We start from the raw sequence: 14,468 nt of genomic DNA on the forward strand, positions 1-14,468 counted from the left end.
CCTTTTTATAGATTTCATACTCATGCTGGAGTCCTAAACCTTAGACTGCAGCCAGGACACAGACAAGCTCAGCACTGCTCCTGCCTGTCAATCAGACAGGCAGGAGCCAGCACCGCAGGGCATACTCCTGACTCTGCCTTACTGTAGGCCCTCATTCATTTTACTATCTGAGCTCTGATCTTTCTTCTCTCTGCACGTGCAGTTGTATACAGAGAGGAGATAATTCCAAGCTGCCAGCTGAGCTTGTCTGTGTCCCGGCTGCAGTCTGAGTCTGCAGTCTGTATATAGGAAGGAGAGCATACATGGAGGATAGCTCACACAGGCTGTAGATAGGATGGAGAGCGTACATGGAGGACAGGTCACACAGGCTGTATATAGGGAGGAGAGCATACATGGAGGACAGCTCACACAGGATGTAGATAGGTGAACATATATGGAGGACAGGTCACACAGGCTGTAGATAGGGTGAAGAGTGTACATGTAGGTCAGCTCACACAGGCTGTATATAGGGAGGAGAGTATACATGGAGGACAGGTCACACAGGCTGTAGATAGGGTGAAGAGTGTACATGTAGGTCAGCTCACACAGGCTGTATATAGGGAGGAGAGCATACATGGAGGACAGCTCACACAGGATGTAGATAGGTGAACATATATGGAGGACAGGTCACACAGGCTGTAGATAGGGTGAAGAGTGTACATGTAGGTCAGCTCACACAGGCTGTAGATAGAGAGGAGAGTATACATGGAGGACAGCTCACACAGGCTGTATATAGGGAGGAGAGCATACATGGAGGACAGCTCACACAGGATGTAGATAGGTGAACATATATGGAGGACAGCTCACACAGGCTGTAGATAGGGTGAAGAGTGTACATGTAGGTCAGCTCACACAGGCTGTATATAGGGAGGAGAGCATACATGGAGGACAGCTCACACAGGATGTAGATAGGTGAACATATATGGAGGACAGCTCACACAGGCTGTAGATAGGGTGAAGAGTGTACATGTAGGTCAGCTCACACAGGCTGTATATAGGGAGGAGAGCATACATGGAGGACAGCTCACACAGGATGTAGATAGGTGAACATATATGGAGGACAGCTCACACAGGCTGTAGATAGGGTGAAGAGTGTACATGTAGGTCAGCTCACACAGGCTGTAGATAGAGAGGAGAGTATACATGGAGGACAGCTCACACAGGCTGTATATAGGGAGGAGAGCATACATGGAGGACAGCTCACACAGGATGTAGATAGGTGAACATATATGGAGGACAGCTCACACAGGCTGTAGATAGGGTGAAGAGTGTACATGTAGGTCAGCTCACACAGGCTGTAGATAGAGAGGAGAGTATACATGGAGGACAGCTCACACAGGCTGTAGATAGGGTGAAGAGTGTACATGTAGGTCAGCTCACACAGGCTGTATATAGGGAGGAGAGCATACATGGAGGACAGCTCACACAGGATGTAGATAGGTGAACATATATGGAGGACAGCTCACACAGGCTGTAGATAGGGTGAAGAGTGTACATGTAGGTCAGCTCACACAGGCTGTGGATAGGGGTTTTAGTTATATCTTTTGTTATTTTCTTTTCCAGGTAAATAGATAGTAGTAGTCTGCACTTCTACCCTGACAAATCCTCACTCCACGCAGAACCTTTCGCAGTGAACTAGCACAAAACGTAGAACTTCTGACTGCTGGTCCCAGACCATACACCGTGGTTCCAAAGCCCCAAAGCACAGTCAGCAACAGGTCACGAGTCGGAAACATGTCGGGTTAACAGCTGTTTGCGCGTGCGGACGCACGCGCAAACAGCTGTTAACCCGACATGTTGCTGACCCGCGGCGTCCCCTAAGCCTCATCCGTGTCTGCACCCTGTATTCTATACACCTTTAAAATAAAGTGCCACTAAAGTGACGTGACGTGAGTGACGCCCTGTTTTCTTACCTACCTGTTTGTCTGTGTGCGTCCTTTCCTTTCCATTTTTGCTATGCTGGGTATGTCCTATTTTGGAGCACCACATGGAGATTCACTACCTGGATTGTCTCTGGCCCCGGGCTTCCTCAACTACCTAATGGACATTATTCCGTCTCTTTGGACTGTTCGGGTGCATGCACATGGTTTTCTATACGGTTCTGTATGTTTTTTACCTTGAAACCGTATACGGGAACTGTATAGCAAAAACGTTTTTGCTATACAGTTCCCGTATACGGTTTCAAGGTAAAAACCATACAGAACCGTATAGAAAACCGTATGCATTGACTTAACATTGTAAACCGTATGTCAAATGCATCATCCGGTTTAGTCCGTTTTGCGTCTTAGGGTGCATGCACACCACGTTTTGGCAATACAGTTTCCCGTATCAGGTTTTTGATGAAAAACAGATCCCTCAAAACCTGACTAAACTGTATCAAAACTTGTGTACAAATTTCAACCCGTATACGGTTTGAAAAATGATGTCCGGTTGCATCTGTTTTTTAAGATAAAACCGTAGACATTTTTAACTTTTCACTCCCTTTTGAATAAAGTTTCACTCGTTTGATTGAAATTCCAAGAAAAAAAACTGTGCAAAGTCAAAAATCGTATGGTGAAAACCGGATGGAATAGGACGCACATATGGTTCTGTACGGTTCCCATTGACTCCCATGTAAAAAAATAAAAAAATAAAAAAGTATACGATTTAATACAGTTTTTCACCCGGACCAAAAAACTTGGCAGTCTACGGTTTTGGGTATGGGTTAAAAAACGGACAAAACCATATAAGATGCAAAACGGACCAAACCGGATGATGCGTTTGACATACGGTTTACAATGTTAAGTCAGTGCACACGGTTTGCTATACGGTTCCGTACGTTTTTTAACTTGAAACCGTATACGGGAACTGTATAGCAAAAACGTGGTGTGCATGCACCCTTATATGGTTTTGTCCATTTTTTTACCCGTACCCAAAACCATAGACTGACACGTTTTTTGTCAACATGGAAGTCAATGGGAACCGTACAGAACCGTATATGCGTACGGGTCCATCTGGTTTTCACCATACGGTTTTTGACTTTGCACAGTTTTTTTTTCTTGGAATTTCAATCAAACAAGTGAAACTTCTGCCGCGGCGATCCGATCATCCAGCATGGCAGCCGGTGTAAACGTAATTTTTTTTTAAAAAAAGTCCAAAAATGCAGCTTTTTTGCCACATTTTATTTAAAAAAATTTATAAAAAATGATCTAAAAGTTTTATATATGCAAATGTGGTATCTAATAAAAGTACAGATGAGGGCACAAAAAAAGGAGCCCTCCTACCGCCCGATATACGGAAAAATGAAAAAGTTACAGGTGGTCAAAATGGGGCGATTTTAGATGACTGATTTTGTACAAAAAGTTTTAGATTTTTTTTAAGCGGTACAAAAATATAAAAGTATCTAACCATGGGGATCATTTTAATCGTATTGACCCACAGAATAAAGAATACGTATCAATTTTACCGTAAATTGTACAGTGTGAAAACGAACCTCTCCAAAGTGTGTAAAATTTTGGTTTTCTTTAAAATTTTCTACCTAAAAATTTTTTTGGGGGGGGTTGCCGTAAATTTTATGATAAAATGAGAGGTTTCATTACAAAGTAAAATTGGTCACGCAAAAAACAAGCCCTTATATAGGTCTGTAGATGGAAATATAAAAGAGTTATGGATTTTAGAAGGCGAGGAGGAAAAAACGAAAACGTAAAAATAAAATTGGCCTGGTCCTTAAAGGGGTACTCCGCACCCCTAGACATCTTATCCCCTATCCAAAGGATAGGGGATAAGATGTCAGATCGTCGGGGTCCAGCTGCTGGGGACCCCCAGGATCTCGGCTGCAGCACCCACCTGTACGGCTTCCACCTCACACCTGCAACGCTGGAGGCTTCGGACCACAATGGCGGATGAGCATGACGTCACGACTCCGCCCCGTGTGACATCACGTCCCACCCCCTCAATGCAAGTCTATGGAAGGGGGGGTGACGGACCTCCCATAGACTTGCATTGAGGGGGTGGGGCATGATGTCACATGTGGCGGAGTCGTGACGTCACGCTCGTCCGCCATTGTGGTCGGGATCCAAAGCCTCCAGGGTTGTCGGTGTGAGGTGGAAGCCATACAGGTGGGTGCTGCAGCCGAGATCCCGGGGGCCCCCATCAGCGGGACCCCTGGCGATCTGACATCTTATCCCCTATCCTTTCAATAGGGGATAAGATATCTAGGGGTGCGGAGTACCCCTTTAAGGTGAAAATGGGCTTGGTCCTTAAGGGGTTAAGGTATACAAAATGACCAAAAATACGCAATTTTGGATTTTGGAATTTTTTTACGTGTACGCCATTGACCGTGCGGTTTAATTAACATTATATATTTTTATAGTTTGGACACTATAATGTTTATGCCACATATGTTTGTTACATAGTTACATAGTTACATAGTTAGTACGGTCGAAAAAAGACATATGTCCATCAAGTTCAACCAGGGAATTGAAGGGTAGGGGCGCGGCGCGATATTGGGGAAGGGATGAGATTTTATATTTCTTCATAAGCATTAATGTTATTTTGTTCCATGAATGTATCTAATCCTGTTTTAAAGCTGTTAATTGTTCCTGCTGTGACCAGTTCCTGAGGTAGACCGTTCCATAAATTCACAGTCCTCACGGTAAAGAAGGCGTGTCGCCCCTTGAGACTAAACCTTTTCTTCTCCAGACGGAGGGAGTGCCCCCTCGTCCTTTGGGGGGGTTTAACCTGGAACAGTTTTTCTCCATATTTTTTGTATGGGCCATTTATATACTTATATACGTTTATCATATCCCCCCTTATACGTCTCTTCTCAAGACTAAACTGGGGATAGCAGTTTATTTTCCTTTACATATATATATTTTTTTTTATGGGAAAAGGGGGGTGATTCAAACTTTTATTAGGGAAAGGGTTAAATCACATTTATTTACTTTTTTTTACTTTTTTTAACACCATTTTTTAGCCCCCATAGGGCAATATTACATGTAATCTTCTGATTGCATACACTGTTCTGTGCCATAGCATAGCATTGATCAGTGTTATCGGCGCTCTGCTGCTCCTGCCTGGATCTCAGACATGGAGCAGTAGATCACAGATTGGACAGAGAGGAGGCAGGTGGGACCTTCCCCCTTCCTCTTAGCTGTTCGGGATGCAGTAATTTCACCGTGGCGGTCACCAACAGCCCGACTGAGCTGCCGGGAACGTTTTACTTTCACTTTAGAAAGGTGATCGCCGCGTCTAAGGGGTTAAGGCATCACTGCGGCATTAGACGATGCTATGATGCGGGGTCAGACCGTGAGCCTGCGTCATAGCAAGGGGAGCAGGCACAGGGCATACAGGTACGCCCTGCGTCCTTAAGAGATTAAGATCTGGTGCAGGTTTGTCCGGATGAGAGGAGTGAAAGCTTCTGATAAGCCTCAGAGCGCGTATAGCAGAAGATGGAACCCACGGCCTCTCCTCTGGACCATAACCCTTCCAGTTTACCAAATATTGTAAGGAATTTGAGACCTTCCAAAATCTTCCCAACCTCATATTCCATTTAACCATCAATCTCCACCGGAGCCAGAGTCAGAGATAGAATGTAGACCTTCAAAAGGGAACGAGGAAACACATTATGGACATTATGTCATTTCAATTCATAAGAAACCAGGTTTATAACCTCAAAAACCTCAAAAGGCCCAGTAAACCTGGGGGCCAATAATTTTCCCGATTGGACTTTTAAACAAAGATTTTTTGTAGACAACCAAACTTTGTTCCCAACATTAAACCCTGCGCCACAAGTGCGTCTCTTGTTGACAAACCTCTTCTGTTTTTCTTGGGCTTTTTCCAGGTTCTTCTGTTTGTTTATTGCTTCATCCACCTCTGGATTGTTACTAGAAGCTTCTGGACAAGAGGTGAAGCGAGGATTGAACCCACACACAGAAGAATGGTGACATACCGGTAGAAGAGTTTTCGTCATGGCCAGTGCCAAGTATGAAACCCACTCGGTAACATAACACAGAACAGATCGCTCAATGGTTCATTCTTTTTGTTTGGCCGTTGGACTGAGGGTGAAATGCGGAAGAAAAGGACAATTCAACCCCCAGTCTTTTACAAAACGCCGGCCAGAATATGGACACAAATTGTACCCCTCTGTCAGAAACAACAGTAACAGGCAACCTATGGTAAGGGACGACGTGTCTGACAAACAAGTCCAAACACTGGAGCAGAGGGAAGTTTATGGAGTGGTACCAAAAGGCATTACTAAGTATTCAAAATGCCCTTCAGGCGTATTAACCCCTTAAGGACCAGTTTTTTTTTTCCATTTTTGCATTTTCCTTTTTTGCTCCTTTAAAAAATCATAACTCTTTCAATTTTGCACCTAAAAATCCATATGATGCTTATTTTTTGCGCCACCAATTCTACTTTGCAGTGACATCAGTCACTTTGCCCAAAAATCTATGGTGAAACGGGAAAAAAAAAATCATTGTGCGACAAAATTGAAAAAAAAACGCAGTTTTGTAACTTTTGGGGGCTTCCGTTTCTACGTAGTACATTTTTCGGTAAAAATGACACCTTATCATTATTCTGTAGGTCCATACGGTTAAAATGATTACATACATAACTACATGCAGGAAAATTAATATGTTTAAAATTGTCATTTCTGACCCCTATAACTTTTTTATTTTTCCGTGTATGGGGCGGTATGAGGGCTCATTTTTTGCGCCGTGATCTGAAGTTTTTAACGGTACCATTTTTGCATTGATAGGACTTATTGAAATGCACTATTTTGGACTTTGGAATTTTTTTGCACGCACGCCATTGACCGAGTGGTTTAATTAACGATATATTTTTATAATTCGGACATTTCCACACGCGGTGATACCATATATGTTTATTTTTATTTACACAGCCCACTGAGTTAACCGGCAGCTTTTACTTTCACTTTTAGCCGCGCGGCACAGCTCTGAGCGCGCGGCTAAAAGGTTAATAGCGCACGGCGCCGCGATTGGCGGTGTGCGCTATTAGCGCCGGGTCCCGGCTTCACTACGACGCCGGGCCCGCCGTGATATGATGCGGGGTTACCGTGTAACCCCGCGTTATATCACGGGAGCAGGACCAAGGACGTACCTGTACGTCCTTGGTCCTTAAGGGGTTAAAGGTCGCTTTATGCGAATAAGATTGATGTGTCCCCCGCAAATCAAGCTTGAAGGGCAAACCAATTGGCGCCCTGTATCTGATTAAACATGTCAGGAATGAAAGGTAAAGGATATTTTACAGTTATTTGATTCAATCCTCTATAATCAATATATGGTCTGAGACCACCATCTTTTTTACAGACAAACAAAAACCCAGCCCCATGGGGGACACCGAGGGTCGAATACGACCTTCTTGTAAACTGGTTTCGATAAACTCTTTCATGGCCCCACTTTAGAGACCTGATAAATTGTAAATATGCCCTTTGTGGTATTTACAGTGGGGCAAAAAAGTATTTAGTCAGCCCCCAATTGTACAAGTTCTCCCCCTTATAAAGATGAGGCTGTAATTATCATTATAGGTTATAACCTCAACTATGAGACAGAATGAGAAAAATCCATAAATCACATTGTCTGATTATTAATGAATTTATCTGCAAATTATGGTGGAAAATAAGTATTTGGTCACCTACAGACAAGTAAGATTTCTGCCTCTCACAGACCTGTAACTTCTTCTATAAGAGTCTCCTCCGTCCTCCACTCGTTACCTGTATTAATGGCTCCTGTGTGAACTTGTTATCAGTATAAAGACACCTGTCCACAACCTCAGTCACACTCCAAACTCCACTATGGCCAAGACCAAAGAGCTGGCGAAGGACACCAGAAACAACATTGTAGACCTGCACCAGGCTGGGAAGACTGAATCTGCAATAGGCAAGCAGCTTGGTGTGAAGAAATCAACTGTGGGAGCAATTATTAGAGAATGGAAGATATACAAGACCACTGATCATCTCCCTCCATCTGGGGCTCCAGGCAAGATCTCACCCCGTGGTGTCAAAATGATCACAAGAACGGTGAGAAAAAATCCCAGAACCACACGGGGGACCTAGTGAATGACCTGCAGAAAGCTGGGACCAAAGTAACAAAGGCTGCCATCAATAACACACTACACCGCCAGGGACACAAATCATGCAGTGCCAGACGTGTCCCTCTGCTTAAGCCAGTACATGTCCGGGCCCGTCTGAAGTTTGCTAGAGAGCATTTGGATGATCCAGAAGAGGATTGGGAGAATGTCATATGGTCAGATGAAACCAAGGTAGAACTTTTTGGTAAAAACTCAACTCGTCGTGTTTGGAGGAGAAAGAATGCTAAATTGTATCCAAAGAACCCCATAACTACTGTGAAGCATGGGGGTGGAGACATCACGCTTTGGGGCTGTTTTTCAGATAAGGGACCAGGAGGACTGATCCATGTAAAGGAAAGAATGAATGGGGCCATGTATCGTGAGATTGTGAGTGAAAACCTCCTTCCATCAGCAAGGGAATTGAAGATGAAACCTGGCTGGGTCTTTCAGCATGACAATGATCCCAAACACACCGCCCGGGCAATGAAGGAATGGCTTCGTAAGAAGCACTTTCAGGTCCTGCAGAGGCCTAGCCAGTCTCCAGATCCCAACCCTATAGAAAACCTTTGGAGGGAGTTGAAAGTCTGTGTTGCCCAGCGACAGCCCCAAAACATCACTGCTCTAAAGGAGATCTGCATGGAGGAATGGGCCAAAATACCGGCAACAGTGTGTGAGAACCTTGTGAAGACAGAAAACATGTGACCTCTGTCATTACCAACAGTGTGTGAGAACCTTGTGAAGACAGAAAACATGTGACCTCTGTCATTACCAACAGTGTGTGAGAACCTTGTGAAGACAGAAAACATGTGACCTCTGTCATTACCAACAGTGTGTGAGAACCTTGTGAAGACAGAAATCATGTGACCTCTGTCATTACCAACAGTGTGTGAGAACCTTGTGAAGACAGGAAACATGTGACCTCTGTCATTACCAACAGTGTGTGAGAACCTTGTGAAGACAGAAAACATGTGACCTCTGTCATTACCAACAGTGTGTGAGAACCTTGTGAAGACAGAAAACATGTGACCTCTGTCATTACCAACAGTGTGTGAGAACCTTGTGAAGACAGAAAACATGTGACCTCTGTCATTACCAACAGTGTGTGAGAACCTTGTGAAGACAGAAAACATGTGACCTCTGTCATTACCAACAGTGTGTGAGAACCTTGTGAAGACAGAAATCATGTGACCTCTGTCATTACCAACAGTGTGTGAGAACCTTGTGAAGACAGAAATCATGTGACCTCTGTCATTACCAACAGTGTGTGAGAACCTTGTGAACACAGAAATCATGTGACCTCTGTCATTACCAACAAAGGGGATATAACAAAGTATTGAGAGGAACCAAATACTTATTTTCCACCATAATTTGCAAATAAATTCTTTAAAGAGTACCTGTCAGTAGTGTTGAGCACGAATATTAATAATGCAAATTTTTACCACAAATATTGGCATTTCGCGATTTCGCAAATATTTAGAATATAGTGCTAGATGCAAACCATAAAATGTTGCAGTATCTTGTAATATCTTTTTCATTGGACTAACAGAATTTTGTAGAATTTTGTAGTGCTAGATATTCATGTTGAATATTCTTTTTTTTTTTTTGGTTTTTTTTCACATGCAAATTTTTATGTGAATTTTCCATGCGAATTTTCGCATGAAAAAAAAAAGTGAACAAACATAGCAAATATGCGAATTTTGCAAACATAGGATGAATAATCGTCAATATATTCGCAAAATATTGCAAATTTGAATATGGCCCTAATTAAGATTATATTCCCTAACTACTCCTAACACCCTTCCTGCCCTTAAAATTGTGTATCATACCTTTCCCCTTGCTCACATTGTGTAGCTCCCGGTAGGAGAAAGTGGGCGTTCCCCAGAAGGCACAGCGTCTCTGAAGCCTACGAGAGCTCTGCCTCCCCATGCCCCGCACACACTTCCTGAGTTTTGTCTCCTGCCAGGTTGGGAGGAGACCAAACTAACTGTTTGACTTGCGCAGGGAACAGAACAGAGCCACCTAGTGGCAGTTATTTCAATCACATTAAAAACATATAAAGGTTGAGAATTTTAACAGAAAGTAAATAGCAAAGTGTCTTATAATTACATAAGGAACAATATATTAAAAGTTGAGTTTGGGGACAGGTACTCTTTAAAAATCAGACAATGGGATTTATGGATTCTTTTTTCTCATTCTGTCTCTAATAGTTGAGGTTATAACCTATGATGATAATTACAGCCTCATTGTTACGCCGAGCGCTCCGGGTCCCCGCTCCTCCCCGGAGCGCTCGCTACATCCTCGCAAATGCAGCGCCCCGGTCAGACCCGCTGACCGGGTGCGCTGCGATACCTCTCCCAGCCGGGATGCGATTCGCGATGCGGGAGGCGCCCGCTCGAGATGCGCATCCCGGCTCCCGTACCTGACTCGCTCTCCGTCGGTCTTGTCCCGGCGCGCGCGGCCCCGCTCCCTAGGGCGCGCGCGCGCCGGGTCTCTGCAATTTAAAGGGCCACTGCGCCACTGATTGGCGCAGTTAGCCTAATTAGTGTGTTCACCTGTGCACTCCCTATTTATACCTCACTTCCCCTGCACTCCCTCGCCGGATCTTGTTGCCATTGTGCCAGTGAAAGCGTTTCCTTGTGTGTTCCTAGCCTGTGTTCCAGACCTCCTGCCGTTGCCCCTGACTACGATCCTTGCTGCCTGCCCCGACCTTCTGCTACGTCCGACCTTGCTCTTGTCTACTCCCTTGTACCGCGCCTATCTTCAGCAGTCAGAGAGGTTGAGCCGTTGCTGGTGGATACGACCTGGTTGCTACCGCCGCTGCAAGACCATCCCGCTTTGCGGCGGGCTCTGGTGAATACCAGTAGCAACTTAGAACCGGTCCACCAGCACGGTCCACGCCAATCCCTCTCTGGCACAGAGGATCCACCACCTGCCAGCCGAATCGTGGCAGTAGATCCGGCCATGGATCCCGCTGAAGTCCCACTGCCAGTTGTCGCCGACCTCACCACGGTGGTCGCCCAGCAGTCGCAACAGATAGCGCAACAAGGCCACCAGCTGTCTCAACTGACCGTGATGCTACAGCAGCTGCTACCACAGCTTCAGCAATCATCTCCTCCGCCAGCTCCTGCACCTCCTCCGCAGCGAGTGGCCGCTTCCGGCCTACGATTATCCTTGCCGGATAAATTTGATGGGGACTCTAAGTTTTGCCGTGGCTTTCTTTCGCAATGTTCCCTGCACTTGGAGATGATGTCGGACCAGTTTCCTACTGAAAGGTCTAAGGTGGCTTTCGTAGTCAGCCTTCTGTCTGGGAAAGCTCTGTCATGGGCCACACCGCTCTGGGACCGCAATGACCCCGTCACTGCCTCTGTACACTCCTTCTTCACGGAGATTCGAAGTGTCTTTGAGGAACCTGCCCGAGCCTCTTCTGCTGAGACTGCCCTGCTGAACCTGGTCCAGGGTAATTCTTCTGTTGGCGAGTACGCCATCCAATTCCGTACTCTTGCCTCCGAATTATCCTGGAATAATGAGGCCCTCTGCGCGACCTTTAAAAAAGGCCTATCCAGCAACATTAAAGATGTTCTGGCCGCACGAGAAATTCCTGCTAACCTGCATGAACTTATTCATCTGGCCACCCGCATTGACATGCGTTTTTCCGAAAGGCGTCAGGAGCTCCGCCAGGATATGGACTTTGTTCGCTCAAGGCGTTTTTTCTCCCCGGCTCCTCTCTCCTCTGGTCCTCTGCAATCCGTTCCTGTGCCTCCCGCCGTGGAGGCTATGCAAGTTGACCGGTCTCGCTTGACACCTCAAGAGAGGACACGACGCCGCATGGAGAATCTGTGCCTGTACTGTGCCGGTACTGAACACTTCCTGAAGGATTGTCCTATCCGTCCTCCCCGCCTGGAAAGACGTACGCTGACTCCGCACAAAGGTGAGGCAGTTCTTGATGTCAACTCTGCTTCTCCACGTCTTACTGTGCCTGTGCGGATATCTGCCTCTACCTTCTCCTTCTCTGCTATGGCCTTCTTGGATTCCGGATCTGCAGGAAACTTTATTTTGGCCTCTCTCATCAACAGGTTCAACATCCCAGTGACCAGTCTCGCCAGACCCCTCTACATCAATTGTGTTAACAATGAAAGATTGGACTGTACCATACGTTACCGCACGGAACCTCTCCTAATGTGCATCGGACCTCATCACGAAAAAATTGAGTTTTTGGTCCTCTCCAACTGCACTTCCGAAATTCTTCTTGGATTACCGTGGCTTCAACGCCATTCCCCAACCCTTGATTGGTCCACAGGAGAAATCAAGAGCTGGGGTACCTCTTGTTTCAAGGACTGTCTTAAACCGGTTCCCTGTACTCCCTGCTGTGACCCTGTGGTTCCCCCTGTAACCGGTCTTCCTAAGGCTTATATGGACTATGCTGACGTGTTTTGCAAAAAGCAAGCTGAGACTTTACCTCCTCACAGGCCTTATGACTGTCCTATTGACCTCCTCCCGGGTACTACTCCACCCCGGGGCAGAATTTATCCTCTGTCTGCTCCAGAGACTCTTGCTATGTCTGAGTACATCCAGGAAAATTTAAAAAAGGGGTTTATCCGCAAATCCTCCTCTCCTGCCGGAGCTGGATTTTTCTTTGTGTCCAAAAAAGATGGCTCCCTACGTCCTTGCATTGATTACCGCGGACTTAATAAAATCACGGTAAAGAACCGCTACCCCCTACCTCTTATCTCAGAACTCTTTGATCGCCTTCAAGGTGCCCACATCTTTACCAAACTGGAATTAAGAGGTGCTTATAATCTCATCCGCATCAGGGAGGGGGACGAATGGAAGACTGCATTTAACACCAGAGATGGACACTTTGAGTATCTGGTCATGCCCTTTGGCCTGTGCAACGCCCCTGCCGTCTTCCAAGACTTTGTTAATGAAATTTTTCGTGATCTCTTATATTCCTGTGTTGTGGTTTATCTGGACGATATTCTGATTTTTTCTGCCAACTTAGAAGAACACCGCCAACATGTCCGCATGGTTCTTCAGAGACTTCGAGACAATCAACTTTATGCCAAAATGGAGAAATGTCTGTTTGAATGCCAATCTCTTCCTTTCCTAGGATACTTGGTCTCTGGCCAGGGACTACAAATGGATCCAGACAAACTCTCTGCCGTCTTAGATTGGCCACACCCCTCCGGACTCCGTGCTATCCAACGTTTTTTGGGGTTCGCCAATTATTACAGACAATTTATTCCACACTTTTCCACTATTGTGGCTCCTATCGTGGCTTTAACCAAGAAAAATGCCAATCCCAAGTCCTGGTCTCCCCAAGCGGAAGACGCATTTAAACGTCTCAAGTCTGCCTTTTCTTCTGCTCCCGTGCTCTCCAGACCTGACCCATCTAAACCCTTCCTATTGGAGGTAGATGCCTCCTCAGTGGGAGCTGGAGCTGTCCTTCTACAAAAAAATCCTTCCGGGCATGCTGTTACTTGTGGGTTTTTTTCTAGGACCTTCTCTCCGACGGAGAGGAACTACTCCATCGGGGATCGAGAATTACTGGCCATTAAATTGGCGCTTGAGGAATGGAGGCATCTGCTGGAGGGATCAAAATTTCCTGTTATCATATACACCGATCACAAGAATCTCTCCTATCTCCAGTCTGCCCAACGGCTGAATCCTCGCCAGGCCAGGTGGTCGTTGTTCTTTGCCCGTTTTAACTTTGAAATTCACTTTCGCCCTGCCGACAAGAACATCAGGGCCGATGCTCTCTCTCGTTCCTCGGATGCCTCGGAAGTAGAGGTCTCTCCGCAACACATCATTCCTCCGGACTGTCTGATCTCCACTTCTCCAGCCTCCATCAGGCAAACTCCTCCAGGGAAGACCTTCGTTTCTCCACGCCAACATCTCGGGATTCTCAAATGGGGACACTCCTCCTACCTCGCAGGCCATGCGGGCATCAAAAAATCCTTGCAACTCATCTCTCGTTTCTATTGGTGGCCGACTCTGGAGACGGATGTTGTTGATTTTGTGCGGGCCTGTACTGTCTGTGCCCGGGATATGACTCCTCGCCAGAAACCTGCTGGTCTCCTTCATCCTCTGCCTGTCCCCGAACAGCCTTGGTCACTGATTGGTATGGACTTTATTACAGACTTACCCCCATCCCGTGGCAACACTGTTGTTTGGGTGGTCGTTGATCGATTTTCCAAGATGGCACATTTTATTCCTCTTCCTGGTCTTCCTTCAGCGCCTCAGTTGGCAAAACAATTTTTTGTACACATTTTTCGTCTTCACGGTTTGCCCACGCAGATCGTCTCGGATAGAGGCGTCCAATTCGTGTCTAAATTCTGGAGGGCCCTCTGTAAACAGCTCAA

At 45.9% G+C, this 14,468-nt stretch overlaps 1 protein-coding gene across 2 annotated transcripts in view; it reads left to right on the forward strand.

Moving 5' to 3' along the window:
- Positions 1-14,468, forward strand: part of LOC130347215 (scavenger receptor cysteine-rich domain-containing group B protein-like) — a 72,605-nt gene that overhangs the window by 12,193 nt on the left and 45,944 nt on the right. Inside the window, exon 1 of one of the 2 annotated variants that reach the window (XM_056554637.1) lies at positions 5,865-6,194. The exons of the other annotated variant lie outside the window; for it this stretch is intronic. The gene's annotated coding sequence lies outside the window, so the exon portion shown is untranslated. Of the gene's footprint in view, positions 1-5,864; positions 6,195-14,468 lie in introns of those variants that run through there. 2 annotated transcript variants of the gene reach the window in all.

Source organism: Hyla sarda, unplaced genomic scaffold (assembly GCF_029499605.1).
Source record: "Hyla sarda isolate aHylSar1 unplaced genomic scaffold, aHylSar1.hap1 scaffold_820, whole genome shotgun sequence".
NCBI classification, from domain to species: Eukaryota; Metazoa; Chordata; class Amphibia; order Anura; family Hylidae; genus Hyla; species Hyla sarda.